Below are 18,859 nucleotides of genomic sequence, written 5' to 3'. Positions count from 1 at the left end.
ACCCCAGGAGAAACAGGAGATTACCTAATTTCCGGGGTTTCACAGACCGCAAATAGATCATCAGGGACCTTTACTGCACATTTAACAGTTCATTTCAAGGTGCATCCTATGTGTCACAGCCCCAAACTCAAATACCTGCAGGGTCAAATAGGTAATGGAAGTAAGCAACATGGACCCCGTTTACTAGTTCACACAACTTCTCTAAATTCTCAGCAGGACTAGCTACACAATTTGTGGAGTCCAATGCCTAATGAAAATGCAAGGCCCCTTGTTCTCAAAGCAGCAAAAAAGTGACATTAAAGGTATTAAAGTATGAAGCTTTTTCATTTCTCCCCAGTCTCATGCTGTCTCTGTCTCTGTCTCTCTTTCCCCACAACTCCCTCTACGTGTCCTGTCAAGATGATTTTATTTGCTATTTAATGCTGCTTTTCTTCAGGCACAGGCAGACTCATTAGGCGAGTGCAGACCCTATGGTGTAAGACCTAAAATTAAGATTCAATATTACATGCTGTCTTGACATCTGAAGCCAAGAGGGCCTCAAATGGCATAATGACAAGTTCCCCTCCCCACTCTGCTCCTGCAGATAAGGTCCCCTCGCCAAACACCCCTCCTTATCACGGGGCCCCAACACAGGGCCTGCTTGTTCCTGAGAAGCAGGTTTCAGTCCCCTGCCAGCCCGCAGAATTATTCAAACCAGCCAATTCCATCCTCCCGTGGAAATCAGGGGTCACCTCTACCTCTTGTTACTACAAAGCCTGCTCTCACAGCCTCTGCTTATTTACTCTCTTCCCAAGTGCAACTCCTCTGTGGCCCTGTGTGGCACGTGACTTCTTCCTCCCTGGACCTGTGAGTACAGATGACTAATAACTGCTGTCAAACTCATTTGTCTTGTGTCAAGTGTCATGTGTTCAGCCATCCCCATAATCCCAGGGCATGACTCTTACCTTTGCCAACAGAGTGAAGAAGAGGCAATCAAAATAGACTCTCACAGACCCTGCCCTGTGACATCATGAGCAGGCATATGTGTACATGCTGGTATGTGATCCACCGACTGCCTCCCACACGCTGCTGGACCAGCACACCATGCCCCAACCATGGGTGCGGAAGGTATCTTCTCTTACCGTGAGTTTACCACCCCAAGTCATGGCAGATGGGCAACCCCCAGGGGCATTGCAATCTCTCGTCCAGGACATGACAGACTAAGGATAGATGAGAGGGTCACTCCTGCCAAGTCACCCACCAACAACACCCTGGCACTGCTAGCCCAGGGCGGAGACAGCCACCACCATGCCCGGCTCCAAGATAGGAGGAGGACATGCTTGTCCAGCACTGACTGTCCACACATCAATGCCCAGACCCCCACTAGGGGGAGACGGTGGCAGTAGTCATGAGGTGGGGATGAGGAGCAGGGTCCAGGCAAGGTCTGGGGCACCAGGAAGTGGGGAAGTACGTGGCTGAGCATCCTTCCCAGGAATGCAGGCAGTGAGGTGCTAGAGATGCAACTGCACGTGGGTTGAGGCTGCAGACCTGGGGCATGCTCCATTGTCCCATCAGACTTCATGAACAAAGCACAAATTCAAAGATAAAATTATTAAGAATTTTAAGACAGTAACCAAGGGGCATTAAACCCTAAGCATGGAGCCCTGCCTGTGAAGTTGGTCCTGGTTCTCAAACATTCAGCACACTAAGTAGCAACGTTTCTGGTTGTACATGTTTATGACTGTTCATGACACATGATTTCTACTGCACCCAGAAGATCCTTTCTGATAAACTTGCTATCTCATAAAAACTTCAATGCCTCCAAAGTATCTTCATTCTTACTGAATTTACAACATCTTAATTTATTTTCATTGAAATGTAAAACCTGTTGAAATTTCAGTAATTTTATTTCCAGTTTGGCCCATGGTTCTCAATGTGGTTATTTCATAAAGAATTCTTAAATTACATCACTTTGCATAGATACAATTAATTTGTACCTTAAACACCTAGGAATGTGTTTCATATCTACAAAGAAATTTGCTTTCTTCTTTCTTGCATGAAACATAATACCCTCTCAATGTATCTTCCATTATTCCAGTGTGAATAGATACAGAAGATACTTCCTCTTAATTCTATGCCATGAAAACAGCACTGCAGGTATGACTGTGAGGGCCCACTGACAGCCTCAGTGTTGAGGGGCCAGTAGAGTATGGTTTGGGGAGCACGTGCCCCATCTAAATGGAGCCTCCATCGCTCAGCAGCCAAATCATTGCCACATGGAAATATGGACCCAGGATTGGCAGAGCTGCCACATTTTCAAAGAAAGCCAGTAATTCAGATTTTTACAGGAAAATAAAACTTATTTGTAAATGATGATGACCGATGAAAAGAAAAAAAATTTAATGCTGATTTGACCAACACAGAAAGGACCTAATGAGACACATGTAGGTAGCATTCAGCCACATTTGATGGTCTCTGACATGGAAGAAGAGTACCACTCTCATAAAAATCCCATTTATTGCTCTGTCATGACACTTACCACTTACGCACTCATTATCTCTTTATTTGCCTGTTTCCTTCACTAGACCCTGAGCTCCCTGTTGAAGGGAGTATGTCTGCACCTGGCACAATGGTCTGGCACACACCAGGTGCTACAGAATCATCTATTAAATGATTTATTTTACTTTTAAAATTTTATTTATTTATTTTTGGCTCCGTTGGGTCTTTGTTGCTGCACGCGGGCTTTCTCTAGTTGCGGCGTTGGGGCTTCGTTGTGGTGCGTGGGCTTCTCATTGTGGTGGCTTCTCTTGTTGCAGAACACGGGCTTTAGGCGCATGGGCTTCAGCACTCATGGCACACGGGCTTAGTTGCTCCGCTGCATGTGGGATCTTCCTGGACCAGGGCTCGAACCCGTGTCCCCTGCATTGGCAGGCAGATTCTTAACCACTGCACCACCAGGGAAGCTCCTATTAAATGATTTAAATTCAATGAATACTTATTAAAAACTTACAACTTCCCAGGCACTGAGATGAACCAAACAAATAATACACATATTCTATGAATGAATCTTTCATTTTAAAAACTTTCTTCTTTTCTTCTCAGTGAGACTTTAAAAATCTCTAAGTTCTTTTTAAAATCACATCTATCAGTAGCAGAGGGTCAAGTGTTGAGATTTTATTCTGCAGAACTTGGCCCTAGACCAAGAAATACATTAAATATCACCCTTGAATTTCGGTGGAAAGCTCCCGACATTCCTCAAGTTTCTTATGCATGTAATACATAGATGGGACATAATGTCTTTCAACAGACATTAATTGAGGGCCTAATATATACCAGGTACTGTGTGAGCTTTTGGGGACCAGAAGACCAAGTAAACATGGTCTCTCCCCTCAGTTAATCTCAGACTATAGAAAGACAACCTTACCCTGACTTCGTCTAACTTGCTTTTTTGGTCCACAAATTCTTCCTTGCAGGAGAGTCAGCTCCATCTATCCATTCCCCTCAATCCCTTTTCCAAAGTGCAGTCCCACTGACTCCCAGGATGCCATAATATGACAATCTGGGGCCAACAATGTCCATGAGTTTACACTGGCCTGGCCTATCTCAGGATGTGATGCCACTCTCACGGCTGCACCTATGAAAGCATCCTTCACACAACCACATCTTATTATGCCTACTGCACAACCAAGCCAGAATATCTTAACCTAAGATATTTGCAGATGTTCCTGGATGAGAAACCACACTGGTGCTTTCCAAATCTGCCTCCTCCTGCAAACCAACGCCCAGTCTGCATTAGCAACGATAATATCAGATATCATTGATTGACTCCTTGCTCAATACTAGATCTATTCTGAACACACACTGCGTACAGTATATAAAGCAGTCCTTACACATATACACACAGTCTCTAAGGTCATCTTTACAGTTACCCAGAAAGAAGTCAGTTCAGGGAATCCAGGTTATGAGGCCAACACTTGTTTGGAACTCATACTGTTTATATTTGTATAGGATACAAAATTATAATTCTCAACTACTTTGTAGGCCTCCTGACTCTGAGGATCTCAGATATGGATTTCTTACATACCCGACACAGGTCATGGGAACTAGCTCAGATTCTCTCTGCCTAACCTTCCCAAATCCATTAGTATTCACCCATGACCACATCATCACACTGGCCTGGGGCATTCGGCTAAGTGTTCTCCCCAGAATTCAAATAGGAAGAGGGGAACAGGTAGTAGGACACCAGTGTCCTCTTTTCTCCCAATCCTTTACTTTTGGCTTCCCTCCTCAATCTGTCTTTCCCACTTTCTTCCAAGTGATAGAGCCACGGGGTCCCTCTGAGCAGCCCCACAAGAATTTTCACCCTAGCTTTTGCCTTCTAATTCTTGCCTCCATTAACTAGACTCCTCTTTCCCATGGTAAAAGAACTTTCTACCATTTCCTATCTAGTAAGACATTCCCTTAAACCTTCTATTTGCTTCTCTCTGTACTGTGTCTTGGCTCTTGGTATGATTATGAAGAAGAGTGGAATTTAAATAACCATGTTCTCTTTCAACAGACCCTAGCTTTCAATGAAGACTCAAGAAAACCTGTTCTGAAACTCAGAAGTGAGCACTGATCTCTTTGGTCTAAGTGTACCCTGAGCAAATTAATGTTTTAGGTAGATGAGTTGCCCTTTGGACATAATTTAAGGAGAATAAAATACATTGTCATAGTATATTTTTAAAATGGTATCCCAGGGACAGGAACGCTCATAGTAAAAAGAAGTTGAAGTGACATTCATTATTTTCTGTCTCAAAGAAAAGCTTCAAAAGGAAGCAATCTTCAGACTGAATAAAATCTGTCACCTCCCCGCCCCCCCGCATCTGCATCTGCCTTCCTGAATGCCAAGAAGTTGGAGGAGATGAATATAGGGATCCTCAACCACTCTGCCTTCCTCTTCACTCTCATCCCTAATTCACTTCTTTCTCTAGGTTGTACTTTTATCTAGGTGGTCTGAGTGCCATAATTCCTGCATCGGATCAAGAGTTAACATTTTTTAGCTAAGAGTGATTGACAAAGCCTCTTGTTGTTTCTTTATGACTTATGTCAAGCTTATTAAATAACATTTAATCAATTCTGGGCAGCGTTGATGAATCAAACTCTTGGAGAATGGGTGTCTGGAAATGTATCTATACTTTCTAACATTAACTTGTGTTTAAAAATAGCCATTATAAGTGTTTTTGCTCTAAACTGTGTTTGTATGGAACTTTACAGTAAGGTATATAACATGGAAAACAGCTCTATCTTTGAGAGGTGAAATTAAACAACTTACCTAAGGTGACTCAACTACTAAGTAGATTCAACCTGTCTTACTTTTCTTATAATCTATGTTCCTAACCACTAGGATAGACTAGCTCCCTATAAATAGGACACTGGTTCATGCCTACAGTACCATGCTTTGAGGCAGCAGGATAGTTTGCTTCTGACCCAGAATTCTGACACAGCAATACAACTTATGACTGCCCTCACAATGCCCCGTACCTAGGCTTTCTTAGTTGTTACTCTCCTTCAACACATCCTCTCCCATAAAGCCATTTGGAAATGATGACCTGGCAGAATTCTGCATAGTCCAACATCCAGACCATGTACCAGCAGATAAGGCATGACCTGTTCCAAGGATGTGACAAGCAGGTAGAGTCTCCAGGTCAGAGCCTCATCTGGTATCAGGTTAGATCAGAAATCTCAGCAACAGGCTCCCTGGGACCTTTCTATGCCAACATTCATGGTAGTCAATGATGTGTCTTTGAGGTGTGCATTTTGTGTTGATTTAATCCCGCCTTCATTTTATTTTCCCATTATAGCCATTTAATCTGCTGCTATTGCTATTATTATATTCTAAAAACTGCTTAAGTCCCTTCTTAAAATGAGGCAATAGATAAATATTAACCAGACCAGCCTAGAATTCTCATAGAAAACTCTAGTAACTGTAAACCAAATGTTAGCGTTAAGAATCAGCAACCCAGTTGTGTAATGTCCCTACCTCGCTGACTGAGTACCACTGACCCACCCTATAAAGACAAGACCCTTCCTCAGCCGGGAGCAGGGCAGGGCCCATGGGGACAAGGATGACAGAGACTGAGCAGGGCTCCTGGGGATGACAGGCAGAGCCTTCCAGAAGACTTAGATTGACTGCCCCATGGTTGAATCTGTCCTCCTTTCTATCGACATAGCCAACGCAGACAGCCTACCTCCTGGGAGAAGAGATTTCAAAAATCCCTCCTGTTTTCAGTATCTACAAACGGGCTCCTTTCCAGTCCCTGGAAAACAGCATGGAACATTGGAAAGGCATGAGATTTGAAACCAAACCCAGCTATCCATCCTCACTGGCCAAGTGATCTTGGAAAGTTACTTAACTTCTTTAAGCTTGTGTTATTTCATATGTAAACTGAATCAGTATATCCTTGCAGGGTGGTCATAAAGAGCAAACGGAAGGAACCTGGTTCTGTGCAGAGGTTGGTTAACAGTATATGGACTATGTTCAAATATGTCCAGTCTTCCGTTGCCCCTTCTTCACAACCTGGCCCCAACTCTGCCTTGTAAGCCATGGACTGAACTATTTATTATTAACTGTAAGTCCCTGGGTTCCATGTCTACCCAATTTCCATGTATAAAAAGACTAAAATTGGAAAATATATATCTTTATGACCACTTTGTGCCAGATTGACTGACTAGCTTAAATTTTTGATGCATTAACAGGGGATGAGGGCATTTCTGTGGTTTGGTGTTCCTTGAACATGAGCCAGACCTTGAGCCAGAACCTCTAACTTCTGTTGAAGGACCTATCTACCTGCTGATACTTTCAATACACTCCCTCGTTTTATACTCACACCAACTCTGGGATGCTAATTTTATAAACTGAGGCATAAGGAAGTTATGTATCTTGCATCAAGAAAGTGGTAGACCAGGAAGTCAAACGTAGATCTCACTGGACTGTGTACTTTCCCAAATGATGCAGTCCATGTGGCAATATGCTGCATGAAACTTCCTAATTTTAAACAGTATAGCAGGTCTCAAATGCATTCTGTTGTACTAAGCCATGCTAAAGGAGGAGCTATTCCACAAATAAAATCAGAATCATCCTGCATTTAAGGAACTCACTAAGTATGTCCCTTTTAGCATAAATGTTGAGAAAATCTACTGGCACCATCAAATATAAAAATGTGAAGACAGTCAGAGCTGCTGTGCTCTATTTCCTGAGAGACTCAGAAATGTAAGTCTCACAGCAAAGGTGGTCTATGTAGAATTTGTTATTCTTTTTGTTGTACATGCCGAAGTTAATTTCATATCACGAAAATATCCTAGATCAGTGTTACTAACAAGAATGGTTCTCAAAACTTAATTTGGTAGAAATAGACATGTTAAGAAATTGTTGTATATCTTATTAAGGAGGAAAATAGATTAGGGCTATTGTGTTAAAATACAACCGGCTCACCGTCTCCGCAGATGTGATACCACAGAGGCGGAGGGCCAACTGTACTACCATCATTTTATATAAGGGACTTGAACATCCACAGATTTTGGAATCCTCGCCTGAGAGTCCTGGAACCAATCCCCCATGGATACCAAGAAAGACTACACACTTTTCCTGTGGTCATTGGAATGTAAAAGGAATGCTGACTTTACCATCAAAGTAAGGAAAAGATTCACTCACCTCTTCTCGTGTGATGTGCTTGGTCAGTGAGTTTGGTGAGGGCAAGAAGAACAAGTAGGCAGGCTGTTGCCAGAATCTAGAGATCAGGCAACTGTCTGAGTCTGTGATTAAAGTTGGGAGTGGTGGGCCAGGATGGCAAAGGGATGGTAAGGCCAAGACCCATCCTGGGAGGTCACAGAGATGCCAACGCCAAGCAAGATGGTTCAGAAGCCAGTAGCCAAGGTTTCTGAAGACAAAGCATGGGAGACAATCACCATGGGAGCCAGCAAATCTTCAGGCCAATATTTCTCAACCAGAGCACTGCTTATCCACAGCATCTGAAGGTGCTCCCTCAAATATGACATTCTGAAAACTAGATTGTTCTAAGTATACTCTGCGTACACTATGAAAGATAACGCCTCCAACTACCACTTATATCACTCTTCAATTTCGTTTGTTCACCAAGTTCTACTAGATTTACCTACCAAGTATCTCTAGAATCCCTTTTCTTCCATTCTTTTCTTTTGCTGTGGTCCTTATGACAACTTGCCCTGATTACAGTTTCCTTAGGATGAGACTTCTTACTTCTGTTCCTATCTACCCTCTCCCTGTACCTTCAACTCTAACCATATTGTTTCTCTGCTTAGAGACTTGGAGCACACAATCTACAATCCCTTGCTGTGTTCATGTTGCTACTGCTGCTGATGCTGTGAGATGCTATGTGCCTGGCACTGTCCCAGGCACCAGGGATACAAAGAAGAATAGGACAGATCTCCTTCCCCCAAAGAGCTCATCATATTTAGGAGAAAAATCTCCAGCTTCATCTCATGCCATTCATTCCTATTCAGGTCATATTCCTGCCACAGAACATCAATCAATCCATGCTCTTTAATATCTTCTTGCCTCTGACTGTCACTCTTCTGTCCAGAAAACTCCTATTCATTCTTCAATATGCAACACATTTATTACCTTGTGCATAAATTTTTTCTCAATTCCCAAAACATAATTTGTCCCATGTGTGTTCCCAGAGCACTTTGCATTTCTCCTTGTATAGCACTGACCCCATTAATTGTAAATATCTGCTTAAAAGTCTTCTTTTTCCACTAAACTTAATCAGTTTTTCAAGCACAAGAACCATATTCTGTTCACATTTGCATTGCTCAGGAGATGAGAGAGTGCTGAAATGTATTGATATTAGGCATCAAAAACATGGTTTTAAAAATTAGTTTGTTAATTAAATACATGAATGTAGACAAGGTTTGAGAAATCAGACTGAAATTTGATACAAAATAACCACACAAGCATCATATTTCATTTATGGTACTGAAGATTGAAGATGGAATACCAGTGGAAACACCCAGAATGTTTGGCAGGTAAATGGGGGATTCTTCGTCTTAAGAATGCAACAATCATATTTTTAAATGACTTGAGAGGAATTTATCCACTGCATAAATAAATTATTTCCTCAAAGATATTCAAGTCATATTTCTAATTCTTATCAGCAAGATCATCTACTCCTGTCTCCAGAATCTCTTCATTGGCCTAGTGGTAAATTTATTTTATTAGATAATTTTTCTCTATCTAGTTAAAGGCACGTTTCAGGGAGGTAGGAAATGGTGCAAGCTCTCCTTCGTCTCCCGCACCATCCTACAAGCATCCCCCAGCAACAAGAGCTTGGATACCAGAGACTGAGAGAAAGTCAATAACTGACAGCAAGGAAAGAATTCGAGGCATTGATCATCTCAGACTTGGGAGTTGAGATAAAGCCACAGAATTCAACACCACATTAACTCTGCTTGTGCTGGAAGGGAGAAATATTTTTAAATGGGCTCAGATTTGAAATATGGGAGCGATTTTAAGGCAATTGAATTTAACCCATTGTTTCTTGGCACTACTGACACTTTGGACCAGATAATTTTCTGTTGAGGGCGGGTGTTGTCCTGGGCACTGGAGGACGCTTAGCAGAATCTCTTGCCTCTACTCACTAGATGCCAGTAGCAACCCCCAGTTATGGACAAGCAAAAATGTCTCCAGACATTGACAAATGTCCCAAGGGGCTAAATGGACCCCTTGTTGAGAACCACTGCTCTAACCCATCACACACAAATAAAAATGCTTCTAGCTCCATTATAGAAAGCTACCTTTTCAAGTGCTTTAACAATGACAAAATGTAGAATAGTATCAAATTAATATTTAGGCAAATGATGTTGCTCCAAAGAGATTATCCTAAAGAGATCATCTGTAAGCCCCACCAAAGAAATGTGAAACAGACTTTGACATTACCTCAGCCAGAGTTCTATTTTGGATGAGAAGTGGAGGCAGTTTGCCATGCGGTAAGCTTCTCCTTTCTTGATATTTCTGGAGGGCATGTGCTTGCTTGCTCTACAGCCAAATCAGAAGCATTCAACACAATGATTTCTGTTTTAAACAAAAAGCGATAGTCTCAGGAATGTTTTTCCTGACAAAGCAGGCTGTAAAAACCCTGCTGTTCAAATGAGAGAACTGATCTACCATGTCAATGACTCAGCCCTCCTTCAATCCAGTTCACCTGAAATCAGCAAAACAAGACAGAAGGCCAAATTAATGTTAATTCAATAGAAAAAGAATCTTTTTACAACATAATCTTTTTATAACCTCCCCAGGCCTTCATTTCCTCACCTCTGAAATCAAGTAATAAGATCTGTCTAACAGATTTATGAAAATTGAGACATTACATACAAAGGCAGTAGCTGGCACATGATACATATTCAAAAGTGTTTAAATACCAATTCGAATATATTTTCTCAGTCAGTTTCTCTGATATCATATGAGAACTAAGACTAGAATTTGTTTTCACCTCCTGTTGCCTACTGAACAATCAAAGGGTTAAGAAAAACTAAAAGAATTAGGACACTAATCATTTACTAATGTATTTAGTTACTTTTGTGTTTCAAGAAAACACAAAAGACATCAGACAAAAGTTTCATATGAAGTAACCTTCTAATCCTAACTTCTTAAAATTTAACAAGCATTGATCTCTAAGTAAGTGGTTGGCCTTTTTTCCTACTGATATTTCATTCCAAAAATCATTTGGCATACAGGATGTGTGTTGTTGTAAAGAATGGCAATTTTAAATATTCAAAATCACAGCATTCCTTTTCACCAAATATTAACACTTATCAAATGTATGAAATATAAATCAAAACCAAATCTAGTAAGGAATATCTATGTGTATAACTGAATCATTTTGCTATACAGTAGAAATTAACACAACGTTGTAAATCAACTATACTTCAGTTTAAAAATAAATTGAAAAAAACCAAGCCTAGGAGAACCAACTCAATGCATCAAATAAAAGAGAGCATCAAATAAAAGTAATCATTATAAATGGCTACTTTTTCAGGCTGCACCAGGAACCAAGCCAAGCCCTCTGCATAAATCTTTGATGTTCTACGATGTGTCATATTGTGATCTTATCCCCCATGGCAATTTTTATTATTCCCATGTTACAGATGAGGAAACCGAAACTGAAAGTATCTGAGTGACTTGCCCAAGGTCGCGCCCCTTAATGGAGCCAGGATTGAAACCCAGGCACTCTAGCTGGGCTTCTATCCATCAGGAATTACGCCTCAGTATAAATGGGTAATGGATATGAAGAGAGTGTGGGTTTCTCTTGCCGCCAAGTTACCATGGAAGCAATGACTTAAACCAGTCCTATTAAAACATATGACCACCTGAAGATCATGCTGATTTCAGTGCCTCACATATTAGTCCCAGGCAATAAAAATACAAATCATGAAAACTGGCTTCCCCATTCGTAAGCCTATCTTTCCTGTAGATAAGTCACGTAGCAGAAAAATCAAGACAGAGTCCTCATAAAACAACTATACTCCAATAAAAATTAATTAAAAAGAAAGAATATCAATGATAAAAAAGAGTCCTCTTTCTAAAAGATTCTTCTCCATCAGAGACTTCTAAGTAAGCCTATCTCTTGAGTAGATTTTGGAAAGTCCATGGACACTTTATCAATATATGCAGATATTTTGCATGCATCAGAGACCAGAATTTTTGGAACAAAAAATTTAAGAAGCGCTGTGCTAAACCAAAAGAAGTACACGGATCAGAAGCCTATTAAGAAACTTTTAGTGCCGAGATCCAATAGGATCTGATTTTAAGATGGCATAATATCCATAGCCAACTCCTAAAGTAGTAGCAACAACCAATAAATATAAATATGTCAATATGTCATATTCACGAGTGGCCAAACCCAAGGGACTCATGTGCCTCAAATTTGAAGATTCAATCCAGACTTCTGGACTTCCCTGGTGGCGCAGTGGTTAAGAATCCACCTGCTAATGCAGGGGACACGGGTGGAAGATCCCACGTGCCGCAGCGCAACTAAGCCCGTGTGCCACAACTACTGAGCCCAAAGCCCGTGCGCCTAGAGCCCGCACTCCGCAGCAAGACAAGCCACAGTAATGAGAAGCCTGCACACCACCACGAAACTAGAGAAAACCCACGCACAGCAACAAAGACCCAACGCAGCCATAAATAAATAAATAAATAAATTTATTTTAAAAAAATGAAATCCAGACTTTTGTCAAAGCACCTACTAGACAACTAGCAGGCGCCATGATGGGCACAAAAAATTCAAACATATATTAAAATTTCTGCCTTCATAGCTTATTATGGAAGATTTTTTGAAAATAAGTACCAATAGTAAAATAACACTGAATGGTAAATGTCACTATAAAGGTACGTGAAACATTATAAGGGATCAGAACAGGGTAGAATGATTAATTCTTTGTGTCAGGAAAACATGAAGAGTTACAGAAAAGAAATGGTGTTTGAGCAGAGTCTTGCAGGTGAAGAGGAGCTTGTCATACAACAGAGTTAGTTGACAGTACAGTGGTCATGTCTGAGAGGGGACAAACTGTCCTACATTCCTAGAAATGTGCAGAAAGGAGAGACCAGAGACAGGGTTTGGTATGTGGGCTGAGGTAAAGATGCAATAACCCAATTCAAATATATTTGGAAATACTCTACCGATGATAATGAGAAGCTTTGGAGGATATCCCTGGAAATGAAGATGATCTATCTGTGTGACAACGAGCACTCTGAATGCAGAGGATGTACTTAATTGGAGACAGGAGAATCTGGGGACAGAAAGATCAATTAGGGTGCCCTGTTACCATAACTCAGGAGAGAGATGGGCCTCAGGGCACATCAGATAAACAACTGGGGCTGCTGGGAGTTGCAGGAAGAAAGGGATCAGAGAGAAAAGGGGGTACCCCACAAGGATAACTGGATGCTAACTGACCCAATGAGAAGTGCAGAAATAGCTCCCTACTTCAGAAGTATACATGGCCCTTATTGTATATCTTGCTTAAAATGGGTACACATCTATATTAATTCCAAGAAAAGACTTAGGTGTGACACATCGGAGAAAGGCTCTAAGACTCGGGAACATGGATGATCCACCAGGCACCATGCTGGACACTGCACACATTGCCTCAAAGACTGTATGTCAGGAGCTCACCCATGTCCTGACCCACTGGCGAGGCCAAACATCTACCTCTTGCATGGATCAGCCTTAGCAATCCACCAAGCATGGCTCATTTCTCTCCATTTCTCTTGCCCAGCAACAAAATGAATCGCTTTTTTTATGACATCAGCCCTACAAATCAATTCAATGAATTAAAACGGGCCCTGCTGGACCAGAACACAAGCCAAGGGTGTCAGATCCTCTTTCCTCCCACTGGCTCTCATGGATCAAAATTGCTCCAGGGTATCTGAAGAGAACAGCTCAGGCTCCCCCTGCCCAGCACCACGTGGGCTTGAACAAGGCCAGACCACCACCCTTAGGGACAGCTGAGATGCTCCTGAAATGTCAGAAGCAGCCCTGCCAACCTCCCAGCCTCCGCCACGTTCTGTGTGATTGGTATTGATTTCAGACACTGTTTCAGAGCAAAACTGAAAGCGTGTGCCTTTGCAGCTTGTCAAGAACTCAGGCCCGACTTTCACAAGGGACTTTGCACCAGCAGCCTTGTGCCTGGTGCCTGGGAAAGTGGAGTCAGGCCCTCCGAGGCCTGTTTCCTCACTCTCTGAGATTCGATCAATGATTCGCCAGTCAACATTTGCATTCTTTTAACAAGTGTACATAAAGTCCTCCAATTAGGAGAAAAGGGAGGGGAAAACAGAAGACCTTCAGTCATTGGTGTGGACAAGATTCAAGCAGAATATAAAATGTCAACATGCTCAGATGCCTCTATCTTTTGTACTTTTGGGGGTCTGTTGTTCTTTTGAGCAAGTCCGTATTTATTCAACAGACATTTATTACACGTTATAGTAGATTTTGGAGTGGGGATAAGGAAATCAATCAGGAAGTCCCTGCCTCAAAGAAACCTGCAATCTAGGAAGGAAACAGATATGGATACAAATGCTACAAGGAAGGAAATCAAAGTGGGTGAGGAAATAAGAAATAGGAGATGGACCTGAGCTGCATTGATGCTGGGGTAAGTAAGGATTTTCAGCCTTGCCCCAGATGGATTATTAAAAAGAGAGAATATTAGGATCAAAAGTGAAACTGTTGTCTGCTGGTTAGTTGCTGGTGAAATGTTAATATCAATAAAAGCCTTGAATGTGACCTCCACATCAGATAGATCATCTAGCTGAATATTCTCCCCACATTTTACTTATTTTTTTACTTGTCAATCATTTATTCATTCAACAGATATTTATTAAGCACAGTGTAACTAATAAAAACAATAAACATGTTCATGATTATTTGTACACACATAAAACTTCTGTAAACAGTTATAAAGCATGACCTAAACTTGAATTGTTAAAAACCTGTAATAATTTTTTTGTCATCCTGAAGCATTCGACCATGACTATGTACTTGGCACATGGCAGGTGCTCAAAAATGTTTGTCCTGTGATAAGAGGTACACCTAATTTCCTTAGGTAGCTAAGAGCATCATTCCCGGTTTCTCCTCACAATTTAAATCCAAATGACACTAGAGTGATCATATTAATCTGAGTTTCAAGTTTTCGAATCCTACATTTTGACTATAAAGTACGGTTTTGCAAACCATCTTTTTATAAAAAGCTGCAGAATGTTGAGAATAAAGTAACCTAGGAACGTGGGCCCTGAGCAATGACACAGTCTGATATTGAAAGTAACCTTGAGGTTTCTCTCTTCAACCTCAGAGAACCACAGGAAGAGAAAGCAAAAATAATGGTGGAAATAAAGTAAGATAGGTGTTTAAAATGGCCTAAAATGCTATCTATTTTTAATGATCTCGGATGCTAGTAACCCAAGGAAGGAAAGTCAAATTTGAAAATAACCAGTGAGCCTTTACTTGGTATTCAATACCATATGTCACAAAGTTTCTAAACTTCCCTGTATCATCTTCTGCAGTATACCATAAGGGCATTAGCGTCCCCAGTGCTTAGGAATTAAACAGGAAGAGAGAGAAGAAATGCATAGGGGCAGGCTTGTAATAAAAGATCACCAAACGTAAACTAAACGAAGCCAGAGGTCAACCTACATAATTGCAGGAGAATCTCAGACCACTTGTTCATACATCTATTTCATTCAATCAACAAAACTTTACTTAACCCTTAATATTTGCCAGGTACTGAGCTGGGCGGCTTGTCACCCAGAAGCTTGTCATCCAGTAGATCACGCTAGAAATGTCTATTGATCTAAAATTATGAATAAACCATCTCATCTTTTTTCATAAGTTAAAATTGCGTCGTCATTCTACATTCTATTTCTCTCTCATTCATTCATTCAGCCAGTCAGTTGCTTATCCGACAAAGCTTTAAGCATTTAATCTGTATCAGATATTTTCCTAGGTTCAAGGGATACCCAAATTAATAGAATACAGTACCTGCCCATAAAGAGGCAAGGATTTCTAGTAATTCTGGTTAAATATGATTGACACAATAATTACTACATAAACAAAATGCTATAAAAGGTACCAGCAAGAGGTGGGGAGGGTGAAGAGGGATTTTTAAAGTTTTAAGGAAAAAAGGGAGGTGGCATTTGATTTGGGTTCTCCAATATGTGTAACAGCTTCCCAAGCAAAGGCGATGGAGGAAAGGCATTCCTGATTGAGAGCAGGACAGGCAAAGAGGCAGAGGAACAAGAGTGCGAGGACAGTAAGGCCAGGAGAGCTGGACGGCCACATGCTTGGGGCTGACGACTCCACACCGCAGAGTCAGGCACAAGCAGGAAGATCTTGGGGGCTCGGCAAGGAATTTGGGCTTCATCCCGTCACTTGGGGGGTGCTTTCAGATACCTACACCCTAACTTCATCAAGCAAGGCTTAGAAAATTTAAACCCAAGAGCAAGTCTATCAACACACAAAGAGCTATTTCGTTTTGCTTAGAGAATAAAACATGACAGTCCTCCTGGCTGGGCTAAATTTTGAGTGGATATTGAAATGTTTAGCCTATAGAGAAAGGGGAGATCACTATTAGGTCATATTTAAGGTTCGCTTGTCATTCCTCCATGCCTTTATTCAACTGCTTCACATCAGTCCCTGCAGGATGCCAAGCACTGTATTAGACCCTTTGACTCTAAATAATAATGAAAATAGGGAATTTTCTGGCTGTCTAGTGGTTAGGACTCAGCACTTTCATTACCAGGGCCTGGGTTCGATCCCTGGTGAGGGAACTAAGATCCTGCAAGCTGCGTAGCGTGGCCAAAAAATAAATTAATAAATTAATAATAATAATAATAATAATAATAATAATAATGAAAATAGACATATAAGGGTTTAATAGTAGAGTTGGCCAAACAATATAAGTGCAGGGCATCAGAGAAAGCCCATAGCAGGGACCCTTGACCTGGCCTGGGGTGGAGGGGTCCATACCTTAGAATTGAAATGCCATAGAGAATTGCCGCATGGTATTTCACTGGGAAAGCCCACTGGGTGATGTCCAAGCAAACCTAATAGTTGACATTCCATCAGCGGGTCCCGTCCCCTGGAGTTGCTGCACCTCCCTTGAATGTGCTTTTCTGAATACACATGGACAGGAAAGAAAGCAAATCCTTCTGCAGGTGACAGAACTAATTCCCAGGTCCCCATCTTCTCTGTCAGTCTGGAGCGACCCCCTGAATCTTGTTCATAAAACTAGGATGAAAAAGGAAAACAAATGCATTTCATTGAAAAGGAATCGCAAGGCTGCGACTGACTCCATCACTTCTGTCAGTAGACGGGAAATTCAAGCGCAACGCCTGTATATAATTACCCATCATGTCTTGAATACAAAATTACTGATTTAACCCGTGACACATTCCACACACAAATACTGTAATACTATAAAAGGAGAGTTGGACAATAGATTCCATAAATAGAAGAGGTGTGTAGTAAAGATTTTTTTGCTGCTATTTTATTTTATGCATTGTGATGACACACACACTACAAATTTATAATCACTTCGAAAATAGGATCTATATATTGGATTTCTTTTCATCTGATCACAAAATCTCTGCCACTTTCAGATTCCCCCCTTCGCAGCTTCCTGAAGACCCAGAAGGAACATCGGACTAGGAGTCAAGAAAAGCAGGTTTCTCAGGCTCTGTCACAAACTACTTTTTGTATGCCAAGTTGTTTAATCCCTGCTCAATATCCTCATCTGTACCACGTGAACAGGGGTACCTACCGCACTGAACTCCCAGGCTGCTTGGAAAAGCCCTGGATTTAGCATTAAGAGGTTAAAGTTGCAGTCTGGTCTTGCCGCTGACTGGCAAATTACTTTGGGTAAATCACATAAACTCACCAAGTTAATTCACCTGCAAAGGGGGCCTAATTCCACCTGCCTTATAAATATGTCCTGAATCAAGTAAGCCAAAGTGTTTTACAAACCACAACCACTTAATGGTAGCCTAAGGTATTATTAATTAGAATCAAAGAAGATCACAAAGAAGATCTTATAACTCTAATGCTTTGAGGAGAACACAGTACCTGTGACATTGAATTTCTTATGCAGTCAACCATGCTGTGTGCATTTTCCACAATCGAACTTTAAGCTCTAGGACATTTTAGGGCTACCTCCTTTTATCATGAGCTGGGGAAAGACTGGGAGTTCCCAAGTGGCAGGAATCCCCGGGCAGCCCAGATTGCTCTGCTCTGGGAATATCCTAGGGAGAACGAAAAATGCTAAGTCAGTGACTGAGGAGTGATGACCTGATGCTACTCCCAAACTGGGGAAAATTGGAATGAAAGAATGAGGAACTCCTTTCTGCCCCCAAATTCTAAGGTTTAATAGTAAAAGGGGCCTCCTGTAAATCTCCACCTAACTATGATCAAACCAGTTCAATGCTCAGACCAAGATTTGTTCAACAAGAACCAGGTGGAACCCTTCGAGGCTAATGACACATGAGATTGAACTTCGGAGTGGCTTTTGAAAGTCTCAGTTCCTAAATCCAAGTTCATCTACTTCACCACCTCCCTCAATCTGTCAGACATTCTAGAAGGACTCAGCCTTCTCCAAGCTGACCCACTGCTGCACAGCACAGCTGGCCAAACAGAGAGAGAGAATATGCCGTCCAAATATCCCCAAGTGTCCGCAGCACGCCAGTTGTCTTGACTAGGAACGGTAGAAATAGCACTGACACCTTCCCGCTTTGGCCTTGGTTTGGAGTGTGTGGCAGTGTCCGCTGCACCCCGTGCCAAACCAGAGCACAAGGACACGGGCGTGAATTTTGCAGCCTAAATTCCCCAGGGTAATTTTTACAGCTCTGCTATAGTAGTTACTTTTTATTTAAAGGTCAAGATTCACATGGTTATTTTGACTTATGTTTCTTGGCCTAATCTAGATTGGGAGTGGGGAGAAAAAGAAAGAAAGAAAGAAAGAAAGAAATTGACACAAATAGATTAATAGTTTGCAAGTGAAATCTACAGCTCATTTTGGGACCTGTCCTGCGAGAACCTTGCTTTCTTTTATTGAAAAGGGCAAGAAAGAGTGACATTTCTGTTCAGCTCAGGGAGCCCAAACAGCCAAAGACCAAGTCCCAGAGAGGAACATCTGGTTGGCAAACACAAAGGAACATAACACCTGCAGACTGGCCGTGTTGTGTTTACTCTGGGACTGGTTGTCCATTACCCTCTGAAAATACGTTTCAGGGCTGGAAATGGACTGTTTGTGCCAAGAAAGTCTGGGGTGATAACGCAGCCTGTTCACCTTGGAATTCTCCCTGTCCCAGCATGGGCGG

General features: G+C 41.6%; 1 long non-coding RNA gene across 1 annotated transcript in view; it reads right to left on the bottom strand.

The window, feature by feature from the left end:
* Positions 1 to 2,533: 2,533 nt before the first annotated feature.
* The window catches only part of LOC132360339 (uncharacterized), a 42,063-nt gene continuing 25,737 nt past the window's right edge, over positions 2,534 to 18,859 (bottom strand). Inside the window, exons 2-4 of the long non-coding RNA XR_009501077.1 lie at positions 9,935 to 10,199; positions 7,673 to 7,898; positions 2,534 to 2,945 (exon numbers count right to left, since the gene is read on the bottom strand). This is a non-coding gene — a long non-coding RNA (uncharacterized LOC132360339). The remainder of the gene's footprint in view (positions 2,946 to 7,672; positions 7,899 to 9,934; positions 10,200 to 18,859) is intronic.

The sequence above is a fragment of the Balaenoptera ricei genome, chromosome 2, assembly GCF_028023285.1.
Source record: "Balaenoptera ricei isolate mBalRic1 chromosome 2, mBalRic1.hap2, whole genome shotgun sequence".
NCBI classification, from domain to species: Eukaryota; Metazoa; Chordata; class Mammalia; order Artiodactyla; family Balaenopteridae; genus Balaenoptera; species Balaenoptera ricei.
Note: the sequence above shows the minus strand (reverse complement) of the source record. Positions and strands in the feature narration are given on the sequence as shown.